We start from the raw sequence: 15,337 nt of genomic DNA, 5'->3' as shown, positions 1-15,337 counted from the left end.
AGGCCAAAACAACCACCCAACAAGGCGTTGTGCTACTATGGGGAAATACCGAGCACAAACCAGCAGAAAACGGTCTTGTTTTAGTTTGGGCTCGATGTAAATGAGACAAGTTCCCTTCAAAGTGGCGTGAACTCTGACCGATGGCACGTTGAGGATTAAATGTGGACATTGACGTCGAGCCGTGCGTAATGAGGAGAGTTGGAAAAAGAAGGTGTTGAGCTGCATTTTTTCTCTCTACCAGGGACAACTTGGGTCGGAGTATTGGCAAAGTGCGGGCTGATCCGTGGAGAAATCCTGCCCATGGAGCTCTCCTCTGTCTGGTAAATGTTTGAGCAAGCTCTTTTCAACAGTTGCATCGCGGTTTACTACGGTTCTTTTCCCAGGCGTAAAGTCAAACCAAGCGGCAGAGCGCAGATAGCTTCTTACCCTAGCCTCTTTGGGTATGCTACTAATTACTGGGCTGCGCTGACTAGGTTTCCCCTCGCTAGGTTTCGCCAATTCTGTAATCCGAAGTTCATATTTCACGCCATCAATACCATTTTTCTGTCTTCAGATCACTTTAAACTGAAGCATGTTATTTGGCCAGTGGTACCCCCATTACGCGCAACAATAGCCCCGTTTTAACCTTATGCTAACAAAGCATTTCTTCTTGCGCCAATGAAATGTAATATTCTGAAATAGCCTGCATTATTCATTTGAAGGACAACACGTATTTTTGTCTGTAATAACACATTTTTTATTAACTTCGTCTGCTGTCCTACATGTTGCTGTTGCATTTGCTTCTGTCAAAGAGATGGGTTGTGTCTTGGCACTGGTGTCAATCTAACCCGTTATCTGGCATTTAACTAGCAGGTTTGTTTTTTTTAATCGTTTTTATTAGCCATAAATTATAGCTGGCAAATTAGATAAGTGTAGTTTTTGCTGTAAATTTGCGCAATTTGCTCTACCCATTTCCATATTTGGCATAACAACTTCCAGACTCAATTATAAACTTGCATTTATAAATTATAATGTAACTTGTTTGTATTGGCAAGCACAATTTTCGCCATGTTTGCATTTTGCTTAAACTCTTTTATAGCCCAAACTAGACTAAACACTCAGATCTCAATGCAAACTGTAGTAATCCATTAATAATCCTACTTGCACCTTAAATGTGTGTTTATTCTGTATCTTTTGTTTTGGACTGTTTTAACATATCTCGTTTTACAAGGTTAAGTACATATGTCAGTGCTCCAGGGGCCAGTCAATGACATGTAATTATTTGACTTCAGAAATCTACTCCGAGTGACTTGAAAAGTGCCATGCTTGTAAGTACTTGCCACAGAGTAAAGTGAATGAGGTGGACTTTAGCCTGAAAATGTGTTTACTCTTGCCTGTTTAAATGGAGAAGGGAGCAAGGAGCCCTGACAGGACCTAAAATAAGCATAGGGGTATTGTGTCCTCAGCAGCCACTCAGTCTGCAGCGATTGACTGATGGAGCACGTTTGGATTGTCAGTCTGTTTTTCACTGAAGAGGCAAATTGTGGTCTCCAAGTATACCCACGTTGGATTGCATGATTTTGAGGCAGTATTCAGGTTTTTCAGTCTTGCGTGCTTTGCAGAATCATAACTCGCTGATAATCTCTTCTAAATATGTAGGTCTATAGACTGGCAATAATATCTATATTACTTACCGTGCATGATATGGCAGTTTTTGTTACTTTATTTTTAGGAAATGCATTGAGAAATTTGCAATTGAGCAATGGGATAGCAAAGTTAGAAAACATTTTTAGTTAAACCTATAGTTCTACCCTCAGTGATACATTTTTCATACGTTTTTTTTTCTTAAACCACAATATGTATCAGGCCAGGTTTGTGGCGATGCAAGCCCAGTTACATTTAGGACTAGGCCTGGCTGTCACGATAATTACTAAATTGATTTATTGTTGTGTGTATATGATAAGATGAACAATACTTTTCTTTTTCAGGCTCAGTAAATATTGCATGTACCTTTTCTTTGTACAAACAGGGATTGTTTTTGTAATATTATGCTTTTTTGTAACATTTGAGCTGTATTTTGTAAAAAACTAAGCATCTTAAAAGTGTTTAATTGTGCTAGTATCTATGTATTACTGTTTTTTACAACAAGGTTCACTTCGAAATCCGGTTGCTTAAGGGTTATGTCAGTGATTTTAAGCAATTTCAGTATCATTTATTGTGACATTTTTCTGTAGAAATATATCGTACTTCAAAATTTGTTACTGTGACAAGCCCAGTAAGGACTCATGTTTTTCTATGTTTGAGAAAAAGGAAAAAATACATGCTTTTAGTCTATTTTGGGGCTAAAAAGTTACATACTGTGGCGTTAAAGAAAAGCACAGATGGGCCATTCTTTTCATGTATTTATCTTTTGCAGTATGGCGTCAAAAGTGGTCATCAATATTTTTACCTTTTTGTCCATAGCCCGCTGCACGGCTCTGCACATGTAGCACATCTTTTCACCGAGGAGCCAAATGGGGTCATAAAGTGCAATAAACCCACGTCGACTCGTCATATTTCACAGGCAATAATCATGTCTCTCGTTCCTGCTTGCAGTGCAAAAGATCTCCCAACTTGCTGACTGTCTCTACCAAATGCCAGATACTCCGGCCCACCTTCAGTTCCGATCGTTGGTTGACACAAGGCTAACCCAGACCACCATGACTCATCTGCGCGGCCACCATTGTTTCCCCTGGCTGTCATTTTTCCAGCCAATTCTGATTCCTGTAGCTTCCTCCCTGTAGCTCTCCACTGGCACCGGGTCTAATCATTTGGACAGGGCTGATTGACTGTTTAGACTAATTGTTGTTCAAATGCAGCGCAGAGGTAAGCTCGCAGTCTGTTTTGATTCTAAATATCAGTATTGTCGTTTTGAACCAAATGTGTTACTGGAAAGGATGGAAATATTGAGCAGCTGTTCAATGCTGGTGCTGCCTGTTCATTTTGCTGTTCCATGTGCTGTGTAGAGTTGATTCCTTTTTGTAGAGCAGTGAGTATTTTGAATGCCATTTGAATTTAAAAGTCCTATATTACGCAAATATGACTCATGTGAACTTTAAGCTATGTTAGAATGTTGTTGCCTCCTTAAAAACAAATCTGAAGTTGTGTTTTTTCCATTCACACATGTTTGAGTAATCCTTTATTTTAGGTTTGTTTACATCTCCAAAGCTCAAAATGCTTTGTTACACCTTGAGATGCCACGAAGCTGTAGTTTTCAAGTTAACCACTACCTTTTAACCTTTTATTTAGTAGAGATTGGCAATTCCAGGGCTGAAATTATCCAGAAGATTCTAGTGAAGGTGTATGTTCAAAAACACAGTGGAGCATTCGTCTATTACCACATGACATCAGAAAGTTGAGCAGACTAAAGGGTTTTCTGTTTAAGAGAAGAGCACAGACTAAACATGCAAGGTTTGTGTGTTAAACATGTGTGAATGAAACAAAACACCACTCTGAGAATGTTTTTGATAAGGAAACAACATTATAACAGATCAGAAAATGGTGTCATGTAGACCCTTTAATACAGAGCCATTGTGACCGTTTATCCCTGTGGCATTTACAATAGCAGAGATTGAGATAGTGTGTCGTTGCACCTCATATAGTTCTATAAGTTGTCACAATGGAGATTTTAAAATGCTAAATACTAAACTTGGCGTTTATTCAAAAGCATTCTTATGCTTTAGTCAAATAAATACGTTTACCAATAGTGGCCCACAGCAGCATATTGGCCTGTTCTGTGGGTTTTTTATTCTTTTTTATATTGATTCAGCCAGTGCAGCTCTATATAAGTTTTGCACACTTGCAGCTATAGCAGATTTGGCCTCTAAACATTCAATTTATGACTTATGATCCAGCTCTCAGTCGCCCATTTAGAAATCTAGTTTATTATAATATTTCTGCCTCATGGCTTCTGCTCCCGATGTTCGGCTGTGCAAAAACTCCAGCCCCAAGAATCCACTGAAAATCCAAGGATCAGATGATGATGCTGATTTGCTTTTAATAGCTTTTGCCATAGTCCTTAATTTATGCCTACAAGTTATTACAGAATCGTTTGTTAGTCACAGTAATTAGTGTGCTGTTTAGAGTTGGCGCTCCACAGCTGAGTATATCAGTAAAACCATTGTATCATAACATTGAAGTGTTCATTTCCCACAATGGAGTTTTAAGGACCCAAATAGCCTTGATAGTAATAAAAAAACAAACACAGCTAAAATCATAAATAAACTTGTGAAGTTAAGGGAAGTACCTGCTGGTAAATGCAGGTTCCTGTTTGTGACTGTGAAATTTGGTTGAGTGCAGTAACATTTCGAAAACAACGTATATTCTATAGGCGGTAACATGGGCAATTATGTGATGAAATTGCAATGTTTTGTTGCCACACCCGAACTGACTGTCACATGGGATCGGCCAGTTTCACAAAAATGTACCATATATATATATTGAAAAATTCTCCATATAACAAAAATGTGCTAAAACATCCCATTAGGTGTCTTTTTGGGTGAGGTTTGCACAAAAATGGCTTGTAAAAAGACACAAAAAAGTCCAGAAGTGCTGAATTATCACTTTATATCCTTTGGAATAGCTACTGTTTTTGAAAGTTTTTGATACTCTTATTTCTTCAAAGTAACTATTTGGATATTCACTTGAAGTTGATGAAATTAGGGCTGCAAGATATGGCTGTTAAAAACTGTGATATCAATATTGCAGTATTTTAATATACTTTTTCAGGTATAAAAAAACAAACAAAAAACCAGAACAAACATGCTTTAATTTACAAGTGAATCCCTGTCAAAATAAAATAAAAATATAACAGAGGCAAAACCAAGACTAAACCCAGGCTAATTTTGGACGTAATAAGGGAAATCCGCTTTATTTAAGATCCTTTTTGTCAGATTCAGAATAGGGATGTAACAATAACCAAAATATCGTGATATCGTTTCATCAAAGTTCACAATATATTGAATTACAAATGTCTTTGCTTAAATTAAGAGTTATGGTGCAACAATAGCTAAAAAAAGCTATGATCCTTTGCTCCATTTCAGTGCAGACTACATGAAGAAATAACAGTTCTAAGCACTTTTAAGTCTTAGTTCTTTGGATTAAATCTTGTCAAGCATTTTAAGAGGAAAAAGTAGCATATTAGCCTCCTCAAAATATCACAATAAATATAATGTGAGATGTACATCGTGAAAATATCGTACCGAGAGATTTAGATATTGTTACATCCCTAATTATGAGCTTCCCCACAATATCGCAATAAATATCGTACCCTGAGACTTGGATATCGTTACACCCCTAATGGAGAACCTTGGTGGTGTTGCCATATCGATTATTGCGTCAATCACTATCACAGTATTGATACTTTTACGATGCATGGTGCAGCCCTAGACCAAAAAATACCCACCTCTCTCTGTTGTTACTATTACTGCATTGTAGTGCTTTGTTGTTGTATCAGGAAAGACGTGTGTTGGTGTTGAAGTGTCTCTATGTATAAACTACTATCTCTCTCTTGTCCCTTTAATGTGAGTGGAGAGCTGGCCCTGTCCTGTCATTAGCACCTGGCCGCGTGCCGGTGTCAGCAGCCCCTGTCAGGTGTGGAGCTCTGGAGCGGGGCCTGCATTCAGATGAGCCCCTGTCTGCTGCATGGAGGGGGCACTCTGTTTGCCATATGGTCCAGGCATTCGCACATAATCCCCGGGTCAAGAAGTGCTAATGTGCAGACTGCCAACATGCACTTTATTAGGTCTTCATATCAGGGATGAGACAGGGAGGTTACTGCACATGCTGCTTTATTGGTCGTAAAAATAAAAAAAAAAGAACTGGAGAGCGTAGTGTTTTGAAATGTACGCTCTAGCTAAGCCTAAGAATGAATCTTAAAGTATATATATTTTTTTTTTCTTCCAAAGCTGGTCATGTGATATTAAGAACGGTGATCTGCACAGTATGAATGAATTAAAAAGTAAGGCAACAATAACTTAAATATCGTGATATCGTATCATCCAAGTTCTCATAGTAATATCGTGGGCCATCACAATATATTGAATTACAAGTCTCTTTGCTTAAATTAAGAGTTATGGTGCAGCAATAGGTAAAAAAGACAGAGGGAACTACATAGACCATGATCCTTTGCTCCATTTCAGTGCAGACTACAAGAAGAAAAAAAACAGTTCTAAGCACTTTTAAGTCTTGTCAAGGCATTTTAAGAGGAAAAAGTAGCGTATTAACAGATTTAGCTGTTTAGCCTCCACAAAATATCACAATAAATATCATACCGTGAAATGTATATCGTGAAAATATTGTACCAAGAGATTTGGATATTGCTACATCCCTGATTATGAGCCTCCCCACGATATCATGAACTTTCACATGCTATCGCAATAAATATCGTACCGTGAGGTTCATACCGTGACGATATCATATCATGAGACTTGGAGATCGTTACACCCCTATAAAAAAGATTTCTCAGTGCTTTTTTTTTTATGACTGAACAAGTTGCGAAAAATATAGAATTGCTTTTTTCTGGACAAGCTTTCTGATTTAGATTTAGATTTGAACGTTTATATTTTTATAGGATTCTGTTCAAAGTTCTCATTTTAAATGCATCCAAGAAATTATGCAAATGGACTTTTGAACTGACAAACTATTACAAGAATCACATTTTAGAACGTGTTTGTACTTATCTTAACTGCGGTGTTAGCAGTTTGTATGCACTATGGAGAATTTTGTTGTTTGTGGAGGTAATTATTAGAGATGGACTGATACGGGGTATTTATGTACTCGATGCCAATACATTTTTACAATCCGGAGAGGCTGATCGTTGATAAGCTCTGCCGATATTTAGCGCAGATATAGGGCAGATTTTCATTATGATTTCCACAAATATACAAGTGTCATTTATTACAAACTTATTCACAACCCTTTTCACTACAAACTGAATAAAAGAGCAGTGTAGTCACATTTCGTGCAGTGCTCTATTTGATTAAAGTGTTCGCATAAAGTTTAATACATGTTTTTTTAAATAGCTGATTGGCCCAAAACTAAATATCTGCCTCTGGTGGAGATTTAAGGCCGATAGCCGATGAGCTAAAAAGTGCAAGTATCAGCTATCTCAAAAATTATGGTTCTTCAAAAATTGCTGCCTTTGTGATTTGCTAATTGCCTCCATTCAAATTATGATTTCGATTTGATTTCAGGTTGCAGCCCGACTTTTTCATTCGTGCTGTCAGAAAATGTGATAAATGTAAAAAGAAAAAAAAGAAAAACAAGTCTTTTTAACAATTAACAATTTGCTTATTAAGTTGCTTATTTGTTGGTCAGTGTGCCTGTGTTCAGAAGATTGTATTTTTGAACATCCAGTGCTTGAAAGAAATCAATTTTGTGTCACTAAGGAGCCTTCAACGGATCCTTTAGTGGGGGTATTTGAGGATAAAACATTTACCTATGCCCCTAAACGTAAACCGAGGATTTTGAACATCGCAAGATAAGGCCAGTGACTAACCTTTTCCCCTGCATCTCGTGAAGGCTCTGTTCTTGCCTTGATGAGAAAACCCCTCTAAATGATTAAGTGCCCTGGCTGTCACCTGAATAAATAATTCAACGTCATGTTCCTTTTGGCAAATATTTTTTCCCTCCTTTTTTGTGGCCATGTTTTGCGGTTTTAACACAAACCTTTTATCTCCGCGACCCTTCGACGAGTGGCTCATTTGAATGAAGCCATCAAGATAAGTGCGGTAAGGTGAGCCGTTTAAAAGAGCTGTGTGTTTGGGTGAAGGGGGTGAAGGGTGGGGGCTGGGAGAGCGCGCTGTCACCTCTCATTAGGAAAGCACAGTCCAGCCCCCCCTCCTCTCCTTGCTCTCCGTGCATGCCTGCGGAGCCCGGAAATGCTAAAAGAAATGCTGTCGTCCTCGCCAGTGTTTGGGGATGTGTCTGATCCAGCCGAGTGAGTCAGGTCTTTTTGGGAAACGCGGGCCCCCAAATGATGCTTTTAGGATTATCCACAGCTGCTCAAGTTTCATTTCACTGTGGCGGTGGTGGTGGTGGGATTGCCGTGCTAGCTGGTGGTACTGTCTGTTCAGCATAGCAAGTTTTTTACCACTAATTGAGAAGGCTAGTCTGAAAATCCCCAACTCGTCTAAAAATAAGATGAATAAAAAGAATAAAAATTGGTATTACGTAAGTTTTATTCGGTAGTTAAAGTGGAACTAAACACTAAATGAACTTTATTTGCTGAAATGGCAGTGTAATAGTGTTGTGTATTGCAGTACAAAGTAGGTGAATTTGCAGCTTTCTAGTCAAAAAAGTTTGTGCTGACTGTAGACTGTATAAAGAAGTGGACTAATGGTGTTGGGCTCCAGTCAAATGAAACTCACAATACTAACGATTGTAGGTGCAAATTTGTTGCCAAGCTCCATATTAGGAATTGGAATTGATTTATGGACAAAATAGCTAAATAAAAACACAAGGATCATGTAGAGCGTGTTAATATGAACATTTTAAGACCAAAATAACAAGGCTCAAAGCAGCAGTTACATTGGAAAAGGAGTGACAATGTTTCAAAGTGAGGTTGGTTGGAGCCAGAGTCGTTTGAGCCAGTATCACCCCCATAAACACTTGTTATTTAGAACGTGGCGGCTTGCAGGTTAGCTATGTCCATTTATATACAATCTATGGTACCGACTCTATAGTGGCATCTGCGATTTCAAGTACTACATGACATCACATAACTCGCGTGATTATAACCAGGTGTTTCTGAAATGTGGCTGTTCAGACTGCAGGCTGAAGTGACCCAAATCAGATTTTTTTTTTTTGCCCCTCAGCGACCTGTATCTAATCTTTTAATGACAGTCTGAATGACAAAGATCAGATTTTTTCAAATGCAACCCAGAACACTTGGATATGTGCTCCTAAAACCGATACATATCTGATTTTTTTTTTTTTTTACATGTGACTTCAGTCTGGACGGCCAGGTCACATTTATCCCACCTACACGTCAGGCTCGGAGTCTAGTCAATGGAGGGAAAGCGGGATTAGCGAGTTAATTAGTATTTGGGGGGATCGCTGTATTCAGGCCAAACTGAAGGGGTCTTATCGGAACCAGGCGATTTTTGAAATGATTGCCAAAGAAATGTCCGTGCGTGGCTACAGGCGGTCCTGGCTCCAATATCAATGAAAAATAAAAAGCCTGTGAGCCAAATACAAGGAGGATAAAGACTCGCTGTGGACGTGTAACCTGTCCATTTTACAAAGAACTGGACCGTATTTTGGGAGACAAGCCCAGTGTTTAGACGACTTCTGTAAACACAGAGCACGCTAGCTGTGTGTGACATCGCCGTGTCCTCCAATGTGCATGCGGGACACTTTTGGGGCGTTTAAAGTTCACACTGGAGATCACATACAAGTCACATTTAATTGGAAATGTGAACGACCTCGCTCAAAAATAGAATTTCACAAAAAAATCAGAATTGAGCATTAAGTCCTGCAGTCTGAACGTAGCCTAAGACCAGTCACAAAGTTCCTTATATGTCCAGACCCTGCCCCTCCTTCCCCTCGCCCTCCCTTTAGTCCTCCAAGTACTCCCCAAGTTAGCAGTTTTATTTGTTGTGGGAGGAGTTTAGGTGTTGCATCCAAATTTAATGCATGGATTATCCTATATGAACCATAGCTACATAAGGATGAACTAGACATTTAGACTTTGACGAGGTGTATTGATCAACAAGGGAAATTAATTGGACATAGTAGCTCAAAAATTACAAAATGAGACTTCTTATTAATAACAAAATGCTAATAGAATAGTAATGAAACCCTGTGGAAGCTGTCTGACATTTAATTACGCAGATCATGTCAATGGGAAAGTTTAATGAGTGTGAAACTATCTCATTTAGGCTGGCAGAAATACAGAGTAAGACAAAAAATGGAAAAATTGAGGGTCAAATAAGGGTACACGTATACACATTTGTACAGGCAAGCCAGAATAGAAACGATGGGTAACGCTGCATGGTATTAACAGCTTCTAATTCAATTAATTTGATTGACAAGCTATGAAGAATAATCACTTAGTTGAAGGGTGAAGGGTCTACTCCATTTTAAAGGAATACACTAGGCCTGTCACGATAATTGCTGTATTGGCTTATTGTTTAAAATATGAAAGTTGGACCAATATTTTTGAGGGATCACTATATTGTGTACATTTTGACTGCACTACTGGGACATTTTTTCTTATTTTTTGGCTATACGGTAAGATTTAAGCCGTAAAAGGTTGAATAAATAACTTCTATGACTCATTACACATTTCATTTTTACAATATTTCACATTTAGAGTAGTTTTTGTGGTTTAAATCTGCTCCTGGGTTATTGTAAACATAAATTAGTTTAAAATATCATCATACTTACTTCAGCAACATATTGAACTTCAACATTTGTTATCGTGACAGTCCTAGAATGTACAATTTTAATGTTTTTATGACAACAACTTACAAGGCAAAATGCTGACTACACCAAAAGATTTCTTGATGCCATCAGCAAAAAGAAAAACTGTTTACAGCACTATTGCCACATCTATTCACTGTAGTTATGTTATAGGTTTTGTTGCTACTAAAAATACAACAGTATCGCATATCAAAACGCATTGCTCAATACTTGGGTTATGTTTTCTTCCAACTCTACTTTGCTCTACTGCTGGGACCGACCCCGCCACCCTCTTTTTGTAAACACCATCTCAGGGGCTTCTTCCGCCTCTCCTCCATATTCAAAACCCAACTTCTAATTTCATTGCAGCGCATTGGAACCCTGTGAAGACGTGGCTCGTTCAAAGGCGTCTAATGAAATAAAGATCACCCCGGCGTTCCCATTGCAAACGGGAGCTGTGTGTTGTGACTTCTGGGTGAGGCTGCGGTTCTCCGCTCAAACCCAGGGGATGCTGTGCAGTTGTCAGACTCTCCGGGGGCAAGCACAATGATTTATTATACAGCACGGTAGGCAAGGAGAAGGAGCCGGCTGAGATTAAACAGGCCTCCATCAGACCCATTTTCACGTCTCTTTTTCTAGCATTGTAGCGGATGTTTGTAGCTGCTGTTGGTTTGGTTGTTGGTCACGTGGTGTAATATAATTGGTGGATTTTGAGCTTCCACAAAAGGTCACTGTAGGTCATGGAGTATGTTTTGGATCATTGTGAATTAAAGGGACCGTACCTGTTTTTTTTTTTTTTTTTCATGTGATATAATAAAATTAGTTTCTCATCAGTACTAGGTTTGTCAGAAGTGTCGAAAATCGGACACTAATGGGTATTGGAATTCAAACTAGACAATCATTTTAACAAGTATCAGTACTAAAATGAACCTTTTCTGAATAGCTTTAGAATGATCTTGAGCTGTATCAGAACAAGTATAAGACTACATAGACTATGCCCATGGGTCACTATCGTGGACAGCTGAACATGGTTTAATGTTGAAAATAAAAATTTTTTTATTAACATTGTGGTATTGGAAACAGTGTTGAGTATCAAGTCAAGTGTATTCATTTAGCCTGATTCATCAACCAGTTACACCTCACAGCATTAGGATTCGTTCGCTTGACGGTAGGCGGGTACTTTTTTAATTTAACCAATCGCTCCTATTTGGTCATGACGTATGTAATGCACCGGAACACTCAGTGGTGTCCAAGTAATTGCCAGCACAGCTGCAAACAAAGCAGAGAATGAACATCCTCGATCTCGGGAATTGTTGCCAACACAGAATGTATGGCTTTGTCTACATCCATCTCAACCGCTTTGTTTACTGTTGTGCTGTTCCATAAAATGAACCCAGACAGGATCTTGAGTTTGACCTCATGGATTCACAGCTCTTCACTGATTGGCCGGTGCACGGTCTACAGCTTCTGGGGTTCTTGCAAACAGTCTGGTGTATTCCTATTCCTGACCTAGTCACTGGAGACAAATAAAATTGAATGGAGCCACTAGGTGGTGCCAGCCTGGCTAGTATCCCTTCGTATCAAGTTTGAAAATTTAGGATTGCGACCACACTACCAAGTCAATGAACCAGGAAGTACCATTATTCCGATAATTATTGTTTGCAGTAGTGTGTTTGCAGTTTGCTTTGCTCCCTGAGAATTGTGAATCGCGCTTATAAACTCATTATGGTGAATAATTTTGGAGCAAGGAATGACTGAAGAGAGTAAGAGATAAAGTTGGACCTGTGCAAACTATATCTGTAAATGACAATGGACAAATTTCTCTTTGGCGACAAAATAAACATACACCTTACCTTACCTTAACTTACTAAGTAGTAGTAATTGCAGCTACAATTATATTTACAATTACAATGTTCTGCTGGGTGTAATAATGGCGAGGGATTATAGAGTAATTTAAATAATGGCTATGTTGTTTTCAGAGGCCATTGTGTTTAGATTTTTATTACATTTATCCCTGCAGCCCTACTTTCACCTAAAATTTGCGATTGCGAGATAAGGCCAAGTGATATAGAAGCCCACATGTTCCAGAATTGGCTTATTGTGACATGGGGAATATGGGAGCAGCAGAGCACCCAAAGGAAACCCACCCATATCCAGGAAGAACATGCAAACACACCACCACACCACATATCCTGATCCGGGAATCAAACCTTGCACCTTCTCGCTGTGGGGCGCTGAAACTGCTAACCCCGGCTGTCCTACTGTCTCGTCTGTTTTTCTACTGTGGTCAATACTGAGCAGATACATAAAAAAGTAATTGTTTTCCTGGAAATCCTGTCAGGACTGCATGAAAAATAGACCACAAAAGCCACTCGGAGCCCCGCTGTTATTGCTGGCCAGAACCGGCTGGGGGGGGGGGATGAGATTGTCGACGCTGGTTCTTTCCCGACACCTAATTCAACATTTCGTTTTAATCTTTGTCTAAGCCACCATGCAAACTCAATTATTTACGATCTTGTTCGGCGGTGTCAGATTCAAGCCATTTAATATGTCACACACCTTGCGTCGCCTAGATCAGAATTATGCTTTCAAAATGGCCGCATGTTGTGCCATTATAGCTGTCCTACTTTAATTTCACCTGCGCCCCAGAAAAAGACAGGCTATACGGTTGTCTTTTGTCACAGTAATGCCCTCTACTGTGTCACGTAAGATTCATTACAGAAACATAACATTGAAATCAATAACGTGGTGAAAGGTACCGCTGACATGTACGAGCTGGAGTTAGATTATCTTTTAATAAAACTGGAATACAATAGAAAGTGTAGGGTTGAAACTAGTTGACGGATACATTTATTAGCTGGGCCAAAGAATGAAATAAGAATGTTATGTTGCTTGGTTGGATTGTAAGTATTTTAGTTCTTTAAATTTAGTTGTATTTCATTCGTTCATTCGTTTTTCAAAATAAAAGAAAAGAAAATGAAAAAACAACTTTTTTTTTTTTTTTATTTGTCTCTAAAACCAAAACGTAAAAAACAGATTTTTTTTTTTTTTTTTCAGTTTTCAATTTTGTGTTTAAATGAATAATGGAAAAATCGGATAACAGCTGTTTTCTGTTTCCATGACTTAAACTGCGATGAGACCGGGGACCGAGACCGGGGACCGAGACCGGGGACCGAGACCGGGGACCGAGACCGGGGACCGAGACCGGGACCGAGACCGGGGACCGAGACCGGGGACCGAGACCGGGTTCTGTCCTGGTTTAGACCTGGTTCAGTCCATATGTGGTGCAAAAGTCCGGCATCTCTCTTTAAGTCATGGAAACGGGAAACGGTTGTTATCCGATTTTTCCATTTTTCATTTAAACACAAAATTGAAAACTGGTTTGGAGACAAATAATGAAGAAAATAGTTGTTTTTTCGTTTTGTTATTGTTGGTTTTATTTTGAAAAATGTATGAACGAATGATGTATGGATTAAATTAGTTTAATGTATATGCAAAATTCCCAGCACTTCTTGTATATTCGCATATTTTATCCACAATTTTGAATGACTTTGGGTGATTTCTTTATTAGAACCTAGTGTTGTCATGATACTGAAATTTCAAACTCCATTTCGATACTAAGGAACAGACTTACCAATACCACAATAATAATAAAAACACACTTTCATTAGACGATAGAATGTGATTTTTAACATTAAATCATAGTACTTTCTTTTATATTTCCACGTGGCCTTATATCTGTCGTCCAGGTAGGGGTCAGTGAGCGTTTAATAGTCTGTGTGCTCGGATACTTGTCCTGATACAGCTCAAGATCATTCCAAAGCTAGTCAAGAAAGCTTAATTTCTGTCCTTTTGAATGTTTGACTCTTTTTAGTATCAATACCTGCCCAAATTAGTATAATTTAGCATCTTATTTTTAATACTTTTGACAACTCTGTGGAGTGCTATTTAAGACATGATTTAGCCCTAATTGAAGCATATTATAGTCCAAATATTTATAGACCTGGTTTATATCTGGTTGTACTCAGAAAGCCAAATTTTTCTGTGTTACTTGGCGTGAAAAGTTTGAGAACCACTCACCTAGATCAAATTAAATCGTGATTATTATTTGAAAATGGCAACAGAATTTTTCCATATTTAACATAAAATGGCCTCAAAGGTTTTCAGCCACAACTCTGACTGTGAAATGATTAGAAATAAGGAAAGTGGGTCATATTTGGTCATATTTTGGATTAAACTAGGGACATGTGATGAGGTAAGACTAGTTCCATTGACTATCTGGGAGAAAGCCAGTGTACATCTGCCTTAGATTTGCTGTCCCCTGCCAGTGGGTGTTTCCTGAGGGCCAAGCAGAGGAAATCTGTGCTAACCTCGGCCACAGTCCACACACTTGAAGATTACAGATACAAGACTAAACATGCATTCTTCAGATGGAGACAGTCACTCTAAACAAAGTCCATTTTGTCTCCTAGATACATTTATCCACAAATTGATTTGACTTTTTAACTAAAATGTGTAGTTTAGTTTGCTGTTACACGTGACAGGGTGGTCGGGTGATTGAGGTTTTTTTTCTTTCTTCCTTTTCACAGATGGTCTTAGTCATTTATTAACCTCATTAACTGTCTAAGCTCATCAAAAAGTCATCGCAGTGACATGGTACTTAGCCCACAAGTATTTATTTTCCCATTTGTTTCAGTAATCTCTTTTGAGTTGCTTTCATTCATGCATTTTTTATTCGGTGAGGTAATCTTGGTTCACATTCACTAGGCTTCTTTTGGTAATTCATTTCAGCTGCTGTCGTTGCTATAAAGTTTTATTGTGTTAAAAACCTATGATTTGGCTTGTCATGTCTGCGATGGCCTTCTCTTCAGAGGATTCAAATAGAAGTGAAGTATGCTTCTCTTGCTTTTGCTTT

At 38.6% G+C, this 15,337-nt stretch overlaps 1 protein-coding gene across 1 annotated transcript in view; it reads left to right on the top strand.

Moving 5' to 3' along the window:
- Positions 1 to 15,337, top strand: part of btbd7 (BTB (POZ) domain containing 7) — a 41,305-nt gene continuing 25,968 nt past the window's right edge. Inside the window, exon 1 of the mRNA XM_020919417.2 lies at positions 1 to 320. The gene's annotated coding sequence lies outside the window, so the exon portion shown is untranslated. The remainder of the gene's footprint in view (positions 321 to 15,337) is intronic.

The sequence above is a fragment of the Boleophthalmus pectinirostris genome, unplaced genomic scaffold (assembly GCF_026225935.1).
Source record: "Boleophthalmus pectinirostris isolate CB_2022bp ecotype Guang Dong unplaced genomic scaffold, ASM2622593v1 HiC_scaffold_10, whole genome shotgun sequence".
Lineage (NCBI taxonomy): Eukaryota > Metazoa > Chordata > Actinopteri > Gobiiformes > Gobiidae > Boleophthalmus > Boleophthalmus pectinirostris.
The sequence above is the reverse complement of the archived record's forward strand: the minus strand, read 5'-3'. Positions and strand labels throughout refer to the sequence as shown.